Here is a 16,292-nt window from a genome sequence, read left to right on the forward strand (position 1 = left end):
CACACGCCCGTCACCTAGCATGTGCATCACCTCAACAACAAACACATAACACATTACACAAAACTTGGGGTTTCATACCCTCAGCACTAAGTTTAGAAATGCTACTTACCTCGAATAAGCCGAGTCCAATATCGAGCAAGGTAAACAATGCTCCAAAAACCCACAAAATCCGAAATTACACTCAAAAATTGCCAGTGGGGCCCATGTCTCGAAATCCGATGAAACTCACAAAATCCGATCGCCCATTCAATTACGAGTCCAACCATTCCAAATTTACTAAATTCTGACATCAACTCGACCTCCAAATCTTAAATTCTTATTTTGAAATCCCTATGCCCAAATCCTCAAATTTCACCTCAAAACACGTAACCTAGTCAAAATACTCGATGATAATTCAATATTATTGACTAACAATGATAACAATTGACTTAGCTAAAGTTTTCCCGCGAAATCCCTCTGAAAATTCGCCCCAAACCGTGCTTGAAAGGTCCAAAATGACAAAAATGTCGGAACCCCTCTGTTTTATACTCTGCCTAGTTCTTTCACTTCTGCGGCTCACTAAGCCGCTTCTACGGCAAAGATGCCGCTTATGCAACTAACCACACTTCTGCGGAATGTAGTCCGCTTGTGTAGACACGCTTCTGCAAAGTTGCCTCACCAAGCGCCCTTGCGCTTCTGCGATCAAACTCCCGTAGGTGCGACCCCCTTCTATGGTCTACCTGCCCGCTTCTGCGATCACAGCCCCAGCCCACGCCTGGCCGCATCTGCGATGGACAACTTGTTTCTGTGAGCTCGCACTTGCGAGAATATCTCCGCAGGTGTGATTTCACCAGAAGGTAGAATTCTTAGATTTCCTCTAAGTCCAAATTTTTTATCTCTTAACCATCCGAAACTCACCCGAGGCCCCCGGGACCTCTACCAATTATACCAACATGTCCTAATACATGATACAAATTTACTCGAGGCCTCAAATCACACATAATAACATCGAATAACTATCGGGACACATAATAACTTGCCGGGAGGATTTATTTTTGGTTTCGGAGTGAAATAAGACACATAGTCCTTAAAATGGAAGTTTAAGTCGTAGGAATCGACCGTAGTTTGAACTGTGTGAAGACGACTCCAGAATGGAGTTTCAACAATTCTAATAGCTCCGTAGGGTGATTTTGGTCTTAGGAGCATGTTCAGATGTTGAATTGGAGGTCCGTAGGTCATTTTAACGTAAATTGGCAAAAATTGAAAATTTGAAGAATTTTTGGAAGGTTTGACCAGAAGTGGACGTTTTGATATCAGGGTCGGATTCTGAATTCGGAAGTTGGAATAGGTCCATAATGTCAATTATGACTTGTGTGCAAATTTTGAGGTCAATCGAACTTGATTTGATAGGTTTTGGCATCAGATGTAGTAATTTGAAGTTTTAACGTTCATTAGGCTTGAATTGATACGCGATTTGTGTTTGTAGAGTTGTTTGATGTGATTTAAAGGCTCGACTAAGTTTGTATGATGTTTTAAAACTAGTTGGTATAATTGGTTGGGGTCCCGGGAGCCTCGGGTGAATTTCGGATGGTTAACTAATCAATTTTGGACTTAGAAGAATTTCTGGTGCTGGGCTGGTTCTGGTGTAATCGCACCTGCGCAAGGTTGACCGCAGGTGCGAGCCGCAGAAGCGAGCGATGGGACGCAGGTGCTGGGCTAGGGGGAATTTTCCAGTGGTCGTAGGTATGCTTTGAGGTCCGCAGAAGCGGATTCGTTTCTGCGGAAGGACGATCGCAGAAGCAGACGAGTGTTTGGGGAGGCATGTCCGCAGAAGCAGACGTATGGGCACAGATGTGCACCCGAAGAAGCGGGATTTGGACCGCAGAAGTGGAAGTCCCGCGGGTGAGGAAGATTTGACCGCAAGAGCGAGAGAACCGCAGATGCGGGTATGTTGTCGCTCCTGCGACGCCGCAGATGCGGCTAACTGTCCGCAGAAGCGGAAATGCTAGACAGAACACTTAAATACAAGGGTTCGCGAATTTCGCTCATTTTAAACAGTTTGAGCTCGGGTTTGGCAATTTTTGAGAGCATTTTCGAGGGATTTCTTGAGGTAAGTCTCTTGTACTCATGTTTTATCAACAACCTTATTTCCCCATTGATTTTCCCACTTAGATTGTTTGTGTTTAAGGTGGAATTTGGGAGTTTGAGGCTAGGGATTTGGAGAGTTTGAGTTGAGGATTTGAGGGTCGAGTTGATGTTGGATTTTGGTAATTTTGGTATGGGTGAACTCGATATCGAATGGGTGTTCGTATTTTATGAATTTTACCCGATTCCGAGATGTGGGCCCGGGTCGACCTTTTGGGCCAAATTTTCGATTCTTTGCTAAAGTCATAGTTTTATTATTTAAATTAGTTTCTTGTAGTTATATTTATAGTATGAAATTATTTTGGCTAGATTCAAGCTGATCGGAGTTAGAAAGGCGAGGGAAAGGCATACTGCTTGATAGATTGGGCGAGATTTGAGGTAAGTGACTTGTCTAACCTTATGTGGGGAAATACCCTTAGGATTTGGTACTGTTGTAATAATTTGTGATATGTGAGCACCGTGCACGCGAGATGACAAGTGTGTACACGGGATGATTATGGAAAATTCGGTTCTTTCTGATTTGTCATCTTTTGAATTCCTTAACTGAGTTATCTCCTTTTAAAATTCATTTTTTGAGTTGCCTTAACATATGTAGTGATCATGTTTAGCCTAGTATCGCATGTCTACGTATCTTAATTCTTACTTGCAATTTGTGCAACATGCTTAGCTGAATTACCTGCTTTCCTTGATTTGAATTAAATCTTTAACTATGAGATCCTTGTTGTAAATTTGTGTTTCCTTCGATTACATGCTGCATATTTACTTTGGGACTACGAGGCAGTTCCTCGGGAGATCCCCCTGTATTGTATATTTACTTTGGGACTACGAGGCGGTTCCTCGGGAGATCCCCCTGTACTGCATATTACTTTGGGACTACGAGGCGTTTACTCAGGAGATCCCACTGTACTGCATATTTACTTTGGGACTACGAGGCGTTTACTCGGGAGATCCCCTTGTCTTGCATATATACTCTGGGACTACGAGGCGGTACCTGAGAGATCCCCCCTATCGTGCATATTTACATTTGGGACTACGAAACCTCGGGAGTGCCCCTGTTGTTTACCTCTATTTACTGTGCTGATATTTTCTGAAACTTCTTATTGTTTAAATTCTCATTCATTTCAAAATATTATTATATCTTCTACCTTACTTTTCTGTTAAACCAGTAGGGTCCTGACCTGACCTCGTCACTACTCTAGCGAGGTGAGGTGAGGCTTGGCACTTACTAGGTACCATTATGGTATACTCATACTACACTTCTGCATATATTTTTGTGCATATCCAGGTTCTTCCCATCAGACCAGATACCAGTGAGTCGGACCGCATGTGAAGACTTCAAAGTATATCTGCCAGCGTCCACAGACCTCGGAGTCCCCCCTCTATCCTTACTATGTTGTTTTCCTTATTCTCTTTAGACTCTGATGTATAGAGACACTTAGTATTTGCTCTTAGAAGCTTGTGACTTGTTTCCACCGGATTTTGGGAGTTGTAATTATTGAATGACAGTTTTATATTTATATATTATGTGTTGAGATTGGAGTTCAGTTTATTATTCATCGATTCCGCAAATTGTTAGGCTTACCTAGTCTTAGAGACTAGGTGCCATCAGGACATCCTACAGAGGGGAAAATGGGGTCGTGACGAGTTGGTATCAGAGCTCTAGGTCCATAGATGTTATGAGTCACAAGCAGGTTTAGTAGATTCCCGCAGATCGATACGTAGATGTCTGTACTTATCTTCGGGAGGCTAAGGAACTGTTAGGAAAAGCGTCGCTTCTTTGATTCCTTATCGTGCGAGATTTTGACTTCGAATTCTAAAATTCTATCTTTCTATTCTCTCACAGATGGTGAGGAATCATACAGCTGGATCAGATGACCAGACACCCGCGCCCCCTACTAGAGCCGCGAGAGGCCGGGGCCGGGGTAAAGGCCAAGGACGTCCACGTGGTGTAGACAGAGCACCCACATGAGCTGCTACAAAGGATCTACCAGTAGCTCCAATTGGACAACAGGCACCTGAGACGCCTGTTACTATATCAACCCTCCAGGAGACTCTACCCCAGTTTCTGAGCATGTTCAGCACCTTGGCTTAGGCAGGATTGATACCTCTTGCTCTTGCCACATCTCAGGCCAGGGGAGTAGCACAGACTCCCGTCGCCGGTAAACCAGAGCAGCGGGTTCAGGTAGATCAGGATCTAGAGATCATACCGATACAGCAGTAGCTCCAGTTCAGCTCAAGGTTAGGGCAGCAACTTCTGAGGTAGAGAAGTTTAGGCTCGAGAGGTACAAGAAGTACCACCCTTCTACTTTCAGTGGCTTGGAGTCAGAGGATGCCCAGGGTTTTCTTAAGGAGTTCCACCGTATCCTCCGTACTATGGGTGTTGCGGAGACTAGTGGAGTTTCTTTCACTGCGTTCCAGCTTAGAGGAGCAGCCTATCCGTGGTGGCATGCATACAAGTTGGATAGTCCGGCTGAGGCAGCCTCACTCACTTGGACTCATTTATCAGATATTTTCTTGAGGGAGTATGTTCCCCAAAGTCTCAAAGATGCTTGACGCACAGAGATTGAGCAGTTGCGCCAATGTTCTATGACCGTGTCAGAGTATGCGGTCTGATTCAGTGATTTGTCTAGGCATGCACGAGCCTTGGTTGCTACTGTTCGAGAGAAGGTTTGTCTGTTTATTGAGGGGCTCAACCCCAGCATCATATTGAGCATGGCCCGAGGGTTAGAAATTGCTATTGCGTATCAGCAGGTAGTGGGGATTGCTAGGATGTTAGAGAGCATGCTAACTCGGGATAGAAAGGAGAAGGAGGCCAAGAGGTCTCGAGATTTTGGCACTTATAGTGGTACTCGTGCTCCAACGGTAGCTCGTCATGGCAGGGGTTATATGGGTCGCCCTGTTCATTCAGCACTTCCAACCGCCAGCGGTGCTCTGTCCACTACTAGGCCCCAGGATCCTTATTATGCACCGCCAGTGTCTAGTATGCCTCCTGTACGGAGTGCTTCCAATGGTCAGTCTAGTCGATCAGGCCCGAACCAGTCGCAACAGCCATGTCCTCCGAGAGCTTGTTTTGAGTGTGGCGACACTCGTCATTTGGTGAGGGATTGCCCCAGATTCAGGAGAGGTGCACCCCCACATATTTCTTAGGCACCACGTGCTCCACCGGGTCCTTAGGCTATGATTGTAGCACCAGCTACCACCCCACCTGCACATCCAGCTATATGTAGAGGTCAGACAGGTAGAGGTCGCCCTAGAGGGGGAGGTCAAGCCAGATATTATGCCCTTCCTGCTAGGACGGAGGAAGTTGAATCTGATAATTTCATCACAGGTACCATTCCGGTCTGTTATAGAGATGCATCAGTCTTATTTGATCCAAGATCCACTTATTCCTATGTGTCATCTTATTTTACTTCGTATTTGGGTGTGTCCCGTGATTCTCCGAGTTCACTTGTTTATGTATCTACACCCATGGGTGATTCTATTATTGTTGACCATGTGTATCGATCGTGTTTGATTGTTCTTAGTGGTTTTTAGTCCAGAGCTGATTTATTATTGCTCAGTATGGTGGATTTCGATGTTATTTTGGGCATGGATTGGTTGTCGCCCTATCAAGCTATCCTTGATTGTCATTCCAAGACGGTGACATTGGCTATGCTAGGTCTACCGCGGCTAGAGTGGAGAGGTACCTTGGATCATATTCCTAGTAGGGTTGTTTTATTTCTTAAAGCTAAGCGAATGGTTGAGAAGGGGTATGATGCGTATCTGGCCTACGTGAGAGATGTTAGTGTTGATACTCCTACCGTCGAGTCAGTCCGATAGTGAGGGATTTTGCAGACGTATTTCCAGCGAACCTTCCGGGCATGCCGTTCGACAGGGATATTGACTTTGGCATTGATTTGTTACCGAGCTCTCAGCCCATTTCTATTCCACCTTATCGGATGGCCCTATCAGAGTTGAAAGAATTAAAGGAGCAGTTGCAAGAATTGCTCGATAAGGGCTTCATTCGGCCTAGTGTATCGCCTTAGGGTGCTCCTGTCTTGTTTGTGAAAAAGAAGGATGGTTTTATGCGAATGTGTATTGATTTTCGCCAGTTGAACAAGGTTACAGCGAAGAACAGGTATCCATTGCCACGTATTGATGACCTATTTGATCAGCTTCAGGGTGCCAGAGTGTTCTCTAAGATCGACTTGCGTTCAGGCTATCATCAATTGAAGATTCGCGAGCCAGATATCTTGAAGACTGCTTTCAGGACTTGGTATGGTCATTACAAGTTCCTTGTGATGTCTTTTGGTCTGACCAACGCCCCAGCAACATTCATGCACTTGATGAACATCGTATTTCAACCCCATCTTGACTCTTTCGTCATTATGTTTATTGACGATATTCTGGTGTACTCCCGGAGTCGGGAGGATCATGAGAAACACCTTAGGACTGTTCTTCAGACCTTGAGGGAGAAGAAGTTGAATGCAAAATTTTTGAAGTGTGAGCAAGACGGTAAGGTGATTGCCTACGCGTCCAGACAATTGAAGGTGCATGAGAAGAATTATCCTATAGCCTTTAGCCTTGGATGTTCGGGCCTTAGCCAACCAGCTTGTCAGATTGGATGTTTTTTAGCCGAGCAGAGTTTTGGCTTGTGTGGTTTCTCAGTCTTCTCTTTATGATCGTATCAGAGAGCATCAGTAGGATGACCCCTTTCTACTTGTCCTTAAGGACACGGTTCAGCACGGCGATGCCAATGAAGTTACTATTAGAGACGATGGTGTATTACGGATGCAGGGCAGGCTATGTGTGCCTAATGTAGATGGTTTACATGAGTTGATTCTTCAGGAGGCTCATAGTTCACAGTACTCCATTCATCCAGGTTCCACGAAGATGTATCAGGATTTGAGGCAGCACTATTGGTGGAGGCGGATGAAGAAGGACATAGTGGAATATGTAGCTCGTTGCCTAAATTGTCATCAGGTGAAGTATGAGCATCAGCGACCGAGGGGATTGCTTAAGAAGTTAGAGATTCCAGAGAGGAAATGGGAGAGGATCACTATGGATTTTGTTGTTGGGCTCTCAGGCTTCATGGAGAACCGGTATCCATCATCTCTAACAGGGGTATGCAGTTTACATCGCGGTTCTGGAGAGCCGTACAATGTGAGTTGGGTACTCGGGTGGAGTTGAGTACAACATTTCATCCTCAGACGAACGGACAGTCTGAGTGCACTATTCAGATATTGGAGGATATGCTTTGTGCGTATGTGATTGATTTTGGGGGTGCTTCAGATCAATTCTTGCCACTTGCGGATTTTGCCTACAACAACAGTTATCAGTCGAGCATTCAGATGGCGAAGTATGAGGCTTTGTATGGTAGACGGTGCCGGACTCCAGTAGGTTGGTTTGAGCCGGGCGAGGCTAGGCTAATGGGTACAGACTTGGTTCAGGATGCCTTGGAAAAAGTTAAAATTAATTCAGGATCGACTTCGAACAGCCCAGTCCAGGAAAAAGAGTTATGCGGATCGAAAGGTTTGCGACGTTTCATTCATGGTTGGGGAACGGGTCTTGCTCCGTGTTTCGCCCATGAAGGGTGTTATGAGGTTCGGAAAGAAAGGCAAGTTTACCCTAGATATATCGGACCTTTTGAGATCCTTGAGACGGTTAGAGAGGTGGCTTATAGACTTTCACTACCACCTAGTCTCTCTGCAGTTCATCCAGTATTCCATGTTTCCATGCTCCAGAAGTATCACCGGCGATCCGTATCATGTGTTAGACTTCAGCTCAGTCCAGTTGGAAAAGGACCTATCTTATGTTGAGGAGCCAATGGCCATTTTGGACAGGCAGGTTCGAAAGTTGAGGAGGCGACTTGGGAGACCGATCATGATAAGCGCAACAGTTATCCTCATCTTTTCACCACTTCAGGTATATCTCTATACTCATTCGAGGACGAATGTATGTTTTAGGGGGGGGGGGTGTAACGACTCGGCCGATCGTTTTGAGTGTTTTATCCCCAAACCCCTATTTATTGCTCCCTCTACTTCATTTAGTGGTTATGTAACTTGCCGGGAAGATTTGTTTTTGATTTCGGAGTGAAATGGGACACATAGTCCTTAAAATAGAAGTTTAAGTTGTAGGAATCGACCGTAGTTCGAACTGTATGAAGCCGACTCCGAAATGGCGTTTCGACGGTTTTAATAGCTCTGTAGGGTGATTTTGGTATTAGGAGCATGTTCGAATATTGAATTGGAGGTTCGTAGGTCATTTTAGCGCCAATTGGAGAAATTTGAAAATTTGATAAATTTTTGGAAGGTTTGACCGGGAGTGGACTTTTTCATATCGGGGTTGGATTCCAAATCTGGAAGTTGGAGTAGGTCCGTAATGTCAATTATAACTTGTGTAAAAAAACTTGAGGTCAATCAGACTTGATTTGATAGGTTTCGGCATCGGATGTAGAAGTTTGATGTTTTAAAGTTTATTAAGCTTGAATCGATGCGCGATTTGTGTTTTTAGCGTTGTTTGATTTGATTTAAAGGCTCGACTAAGTTCGTATGATGTTTTAGGGCTGGTTGTCATAAATGGTTGAGATCCCGGGGGCCTCGGTTGAGTTTCCGATGGTTAACAAAATAATTTTGCACTTAGTAAATTTTTCTGGTGCTGGGCTGGTTCTGGTGTAATCACACCTGCGCAAGGTTGACCGCAGGTGCGAGCCCGTAGAAGCAAGTGATGGGACGCAGGTGCAGGGCTAGGGGAAATGGCCAGTGGTTGCAGGTGCGGTGTGATGGCTGCAGAAGCGGAGTCGCTTCTGTGGAAGAGCGATCACAGAAGCGGATGAGTGCTTGGGGAGGCCTGTCCGCAGCAGCGGATGTATGGGCGCATATGCGCACCCGCAGAAGCTGGATTTGGACCGCAGAAGCGGAAGTGCCGCAGGTGCGGAAGAGTCGACCGCAGGAGCAAGAGAACCATAGATGCGGGTATGTCGTCGCTTCTGCGATGCCGCAGATGCGGCTAAGTGTCCGCAGAAGCGAAAATGTTGGACAGAACATTAAATGCAAGGGTTTGCGATTTTTGCTTATTTTAAATATTTTAAGCTCCGGTTTGGAGATTTTTGAGAGCATCTTCGAGGGATTTCTTGAGGTAAGTCTCTTGTACTCATTTGTTATCAACAACCTTGTTTCCCCATTTATTTTCCCACCTAGATTGTGTGTGTTTAAGGTGGAATTTGGGAGTTTGAGACTAGGGATTTGGAGAGTTTGATTTGAGGATTTGAGGGTTGAGTAGATGTCGGATTTTAGTAATTTTGGTATGGGTGAACTCGATATCAAATGGGTGTTCATATTTTATGACTTTTACCCGATTTCGAGATATGGGCCCGGATCGATTTTTTGGGCCAAATTTTTGATTTTTTGCTAAAGTCGTAGTTTCATTATTTAAATTAGTTTTTTGTAGTTATATTTACAGTATGAAACTATTTTTGCTAGATTCGAGCTGATCGGAGTTGGAAAGTCGAGGGAAAGGCATACTACTTGACTGATTGGGAGAGATTTGAGGTAAGTGACTTGTCTAACCTTGTGTGGGGGAAATCCCCTTAGGATTTGGTACTGTTGTAACAATTTGTGATATGTGAGCGCTGTGTACGCTAGGTGACGAGTGCGTACACGGGCTGATTATGGAAAATTTGGTTCTTGCTAATTTGTCATCTTTTGAATTCCTTAACTGAGTTGTCTCCTTTTAAAATTGATTTACTGAGTTGCCTTAGAATATGTAGTTATCATGTTTAGCCTAGTATCGCATGTCTACGTGCCTTAACTCTTACTTGCAATTTGTGCAACATGCTTAGCTGAATTACATGCTTTCCTTAATTTGAATTAAACCTTTAACGGTAAGATCCTTACTGTAAATTCGTGTTTCCTTTGATTACCTGATGCATATTTACTTTAGGTTCCTCGGCAGATCCCCCTGTACTGCATATTTACTTTGGGACTACGAGGCAGTTCCTCGGGAGATCCCCCTGTACTGCATATTTACTTTCGGACTATGAGGCGTTTACGCGGGAGATCCCCATGTACTGCATATTTACTTTGGGACTACGAGGCGGTACCTCGGGAGATCCCCCCTGTCGTGCATATTTACATTTGGGACTATGAGGCGGTACCTCGGGAGTGCCCTTGTTGTTTACCTCTATTTATTGTGTTGTTATTTTTTGAAACATCTTATTGTTTTAATTCTCAGTCATTTCAAAATATTATTATATCTTCTGCCTTACTTTTCTTTTAAACCAGTAGGGCCCTAACCAGACCTCTTCACTACTATACCGAGGTTAGCCTTGGCACTTATTGGGCACCGTTGTGGTGTACTCATACTACACTCCTTCACATCAATTTGTGCAGATCCAGGTTCTTCCTACCAGACCAGATACCAGTGAGTTGGACCGCACGTGGAGACTTCAAGGTATATGTGCCAGCATCCGCAGAGCTCGGAGTCCTCCTTCTATCCTTATTATGTTATTTTCTTTATTCTCTTTAGACTCTGATGTATAGAGACACTTAGTATTTGCTCTTAGAAGCTTGTGACTTGTTTTCATCGGGTTTTGGGAGTTGTAATTATTGAATGGCAGTTTTATATTTATATATCATGTGTTGAGATTGGATTTCAGTTTATTATTCACCGATTTCGCAAATTGTTAGGCTTACCTAGTCTTAGAGACTAGGTGCCATCACGACATCCTACGGAGGGGAAAATGGGGTCGTGACATAAACCCAGCTAGTAAGAATAAAAGAATAAAATTGATAACTAGATAATATAAAAAAGGTGGAAACATAGGAAATGTTGGAAGGAGGAAAGAGTGAAGACTTCTTGTCTGGAGCTATCTGCTGCTCCAGCCCCAGTTGCACTGCCATATGCCAGGCCATTTTCAGATGTGTCAAATATTGAAATTTTCGCCAATGAAAATTTCAAACGTTGGCAAGAACGTATTTTCTCACTACTTGATGTCCATGGTGTTGCACATGCACTGCTGCATCCACAACCTAGTACAGACGCTAATAATAAAATAGTAGAATAATGGCAACACGCCAGCAAGGTATATCGTTATACTATATTACAAACTATTTCTAATGAACTATATGATGTGTATTGCAGTTATAAGGAAGCAAAAGCTATTTGGGAAGCCCTAATTAGAAAATTCACTACTTAAGATGCTAAAAAACAAAAATTTGTAGTAGGAAAATTTTATTTGTGGCAGATGACAGATGATAAAGAGATGAATGTTTAAATCAATGGATATCAAAAATTGCTAAAAGACTTAAAGGCCGAGGGGTTGTCATTACCAGAAATGTTTGTTGCTAGAGTGCTAATTGAGAAACTGCCTGACTCATGGAGTGGCTACAAGAACAACCTAAACCACAAACAGAAACATTTCACCATTGAGGAAATTGTGACCCACATTCTAATTGAAGATTCCAACATAATAGAATTGGCCAAAGCTAGGATGACAACTTTCAAAGCAAACTTAATACAAAGTAGCAGCAGCAACCGTAAAAGGGATGAGAATAATTCTCAAGGTTACAAGCCTAAAAATACTAACTTTAAGAGAAATAGTAGTTTTATTCAGTCTTGGAAGTGATATAGGCATTTCTTTGTTGAGCCAGTTATACGCTTTTACCCATCTAATTGTTATGTATCTTAGTTAACCCTGTTGAGCATGTAATCTTATTTCTTTGGCAACCACATTACAAACCTTACCTATTTGTTCGAATTGACCATCTATTTGAACCTTGTACCTCTTGTGAGCACTTGAATTTGGTATGAACTTTGTAAAAGTTGAAGTGTGGGGTAGTTGATTTGGCTTTTGAGTGGAACTAATGAAATAAGGAGAAAGGTGCATTGTATTGAAAAAACTAAGAGCCACTTGAATTGAAAAGAAAAAAAAAGTAGTTGTATTGTCGTGAAGAAAAGATATTCATTGATAGTGGTAACTTGATGTAATTATGCTTAAATAAGTAGGGAGTTAATGTATATTGATGTGAAGGTGGAGTTTTGGTTTGACATAAGTGTGGGGTTTTGAATAATGGAATGTATATATTAAAGTGCTTAGGGAGGTGTAGTCACTCTTATATCTAAATGTATCTTACCCATCCCGCAGCCTACATTACAACCAATTGAAATCCTACTTGATCATTGACTGAATGGGCTCGATTAGTTGAGCAGTACACTACGGGCAAGTTCTAGACATCAAATGCAATACACAGAATAACACAAAATCTCACATATATATGGCACATAACTCACTCAAGATTGGACTATCAAGACACTCTAGTCAAAGCAGTTAAGCAAAGTTAAGATCATACTGTTTAAGGTACTCATACTAGAATCAAAATATGAGCCTAAGCGTCACAAGTAAAGCACTCATTATTCTCAAGGTATAATAAAGTTTAGAGATATTTCCTTCAATTCAAATCACAGCACAAGATTTTCTACTCCTAATAAAAATAAAAACTAACTACACTGGGTTCAAACAAAACCCTTGGAAAAGAACTGAGGCACAAAGAAAAACTAAGGAGGAAGTAATACACTACCTAACAAAACAAAATCTTTTTATCTTATTTTCTTTCGACTTTAATCTCTCAAGAAACTTGTCGATGATATCCCTCGTCGGGAAAAATCAAAAATTTTAAATTTTTTATGCTTTTATCAATTATTTTCTATCTCTAACTACTACAATTAACAAAGAGAAAACTACTATACATACATACAAATATCCCCCACCCCACACTTTAAGTTGTGGCATGTCCCCATGACACACAATTAAAAAGTATAAGGTAAAGGAAACTTCCCTAAATATCTAGTCGGGGTCTGAGTGGAAGTCGGGCTCCATTCCTCACGCCCAGACTAATGCGCACATCTATGCAGACAACTTCTTCTAAGCCTTTTTGGGGTATACCCCACACTTATCTCTCTCACTCAGTGCAGCCTTCTCTTTCGAGCCCTTCACTTTCCACTCAACACTTGCAGCTGGTTTTTCTTTTTGTTCCCCCTTTGCTACATTCATGTCATGACCCAAAATTTACTATAGGTCGTGATGACACCTAACACCGCAGCCAGGCAAGCCAACAATGATTGATCAATTTAATTACTCATTCTAGTACTTTAAAATCATAATTTTTTATTAATTAGATAGTATGAAATAGAATTTACAGAGTGAATGATAATATTTACATGAAATACAATGATGAACAACCTGTAGGAATCCCCAAAATCCGGTGTCACAAGTACATGAGCATCAACTAGGAAATATAATAAAATACAACATCTGTCCGTAATACAAATTAGACAGGCAAAATATAAATAACTCTGATGGAGACTCTACATGCTGAGGATCGTAACATGAAATGCAGCTCACGGTAAAGTTCCTGCAATAGCCGCGCCTCTGTGCCTAAACGACCACCAGACATATATGTACCTGCACAATAAGTGCAGCAAGTGTAGAATGAGTACGTAAATCAACGCATACCGAGTAACCCTAGAGAAGTAGTGACAAAGGATCGATATCAACACTTACTAGTGGTCCAATAAGACAAATACAGTAGAAGTAAACACATGTGAGTCAGGGGAATAAACGAAATAACAAGTATAAATACGTGGTAAAATCCTCCTCTCAGCAATAACTCAAACTCTCAGCTAGTATTTAGCTCCTCAATTAGAGTATATATAATGGACCTCACCAGATAGGTCGCCACAGTTCAAATCAGGAAAACTCACAGATATACTGCCTTCTTATCAATTATTACGCACGATTCCATAAGAGTATTTTATAGAAATGTCGAGGCGTACGGCCCGATCCATCATAATATTTCCAAACCATAGATACATCTATTGAATTGCTGAGGCGAACGGTGCGCTCCCATGAAAGTGTGGTACATAATCCTGCTGAGGCGTATGACCCGATCCATCATAATGTGCGCACTGCCGGGGGTCGAACGACACGAACCATAGATGTATCTATCCTGCCAAGGCAAACGACCTGATCCCATTAGAATAAGAAGCTTTGATGGGTCCTCGACCCCACTCACGAATAGTCCTGTGAGTTATAGATTTTTAAGGGAACCTTTCGATGAGAACGCATAACGAGGGAGAATTTTATAAGGAGAGTACAATTCATTCGCGGCTTATCATGAAGCCCATCAAATCTCTACAATAGCAAGCCTATCACTATACGAAAGTCTAGTCGCAAGTCGTAATGTAAAATAAAGGAATTTAATAGGCAATAGAGAACTCAAATAGTACAGTTATAGCATGGCGGGAACCTAAGTCTACCTGAACATAACATAAATCTAGCTACGTAAGGATTCTCGTCACCTTGTATGTACGTAGCCCCCGCAAAAAGTAGCACATAACAAACACATCACCTAGGGATAGTTTTCCCCTCACAAAGTTAGACAGGAGACTTACCTTGCCCCGAAGTTCCATAACCAGCTCCAAGGCCTCTCAACAGCTCAAACCCATGCATGTCGATCCAAAACTATTTAAACAATGTGCAAACTAATCAAAATATATTCTAATACCCAAAATTAATTAATTTAAATAATTCCCAACTACGCTCAAAAAGTCGATAAAGTCAACTCTCGGGCCCACGTGCCCGGATTCCGAAATTATTCTTGAAGATAAACCCTACCCATAATACCACGAACTCAAATATATAATTTATTCTCAATTCCATGTCCAATTTCGTGGTCAATATCCAAAAATACCAAATTCTAGGTTTTCTACCAAAATTCCCAAATTTCTACAAATTTCCATGTTTAAATCCCTATACAAACCATGTATTTAACTTGTAATAGGTGGAAGTCACTTACCTTGTGTTGCTTGATGAAAATCTCTCCTTGAAGCTCTCCAAAATCGCCCCAACTAAGTGAAAATGGAAGAAAATGGGCCAAATCTCATTTTTATAAGAACCTCACTGCCCAACGACATTTTCGCATATGCGGAACATGAGACGCTTCTGCGTCTCCCTTCATGCCCCTCAACCTCCGCATCTGCTGCCCCTCCAGTGCTTTTGCGCCTTCGCTTCTACAGCTCCTCACGAGCAGGAGCGGTTCGCTTCTGCGGAACTCGACCGCATATGCGGTCCCAGCCTTCCCCAGTCATTCCGTTTCCGCACTCAATGACGCCGCATCTATGCCATCGCAGATGCAAAAATGGTCTCGCACCTGTGCCACTACCCAGCTCGCTCAGAGCCGCTTCTGCGAGCCTCTTGGCCACTTATGCAGCTCCGCACATGCGGCCAAAACCTCGCAGGTGTGGTTACACCAGATGTGCTGCAACCAGAAAATGCATAAGGCCAAATTCCCACTCCGATTCAATCTGAATCAATCCCGAGCCCCCTCGGGACCCCATCCAAAAATACCAACGCATCCTAAAACACGACACGGACTTAGTCGAAGCCTCAAATCATTCCAAACAACATCAAAACTACGGATCGACGATCAAACCCTTCTTTAAACTTTCAAACCTTTAAACTTCGACGAACGCGTCCGAACCATATCAAAACATTCTGGAATGATGCCACACTTTATGTGCAAGTCACAAATCACGATATGAACCTATTCCAAGGATCAGAACTTCGAACAGACATCGATAACACCAAAAATTTATTTCAAATCAAACTTAAGAATTTATTAAACTTCTAAAAATGCCAACTTTCCATAATAAGCGCTGAAATGCTCCCGGGTGATTCAATACTCAACCCGAACATACGTTTAAGTCTGAAATCATCATACGAACCTATCAGAACCTTCAAATCTTGATTCCGAGATTGTTTACTCAAAAGCCAAATCTTAGTCAATGTTTCCAACTTAAAGCTTCCAAAATTAGAATTTTCTTTCCAAATCAATCCTGAACTTCCCGAAATTTAATTTTAACTACACGTACAAGTCACAATACCTGAAGTAAAGCTACTTAATGCCTCAAACCGCTGAACGACACGCTAGAGCTTCAAATGAATGGTCGGGTCATTACATTTCGTCTCAAAACTCACAGTCTCCTCACCCACTCTAAGCATGAGTTTCCTCTTGTGTATATCCAATATTGCTCTACCCGTTGCTAAGAATGGTCTTCCTAGGATAAGGAGGACCTCCTTGTTCTCCTCCATATTCACCACTATAAAGTTTATAGGAAATACAAACTTATCC

This window comes from Nicotiana tomentosiformis, chromosome 3 (genome assembly GCF_000390325.3).
Source record: "Nicotiana tomentosiformis chromosome 3, ASM39032v3, whole genome shotgun sequence".
In the NCBI taxonomy this organism is placed as follows: Eukaryota; Viridiplantae; Streptophyta; class Magnoliopsida; order Solanales; family Solanaceae; genus Nicotiana; species Nicotiana tomentosiformis.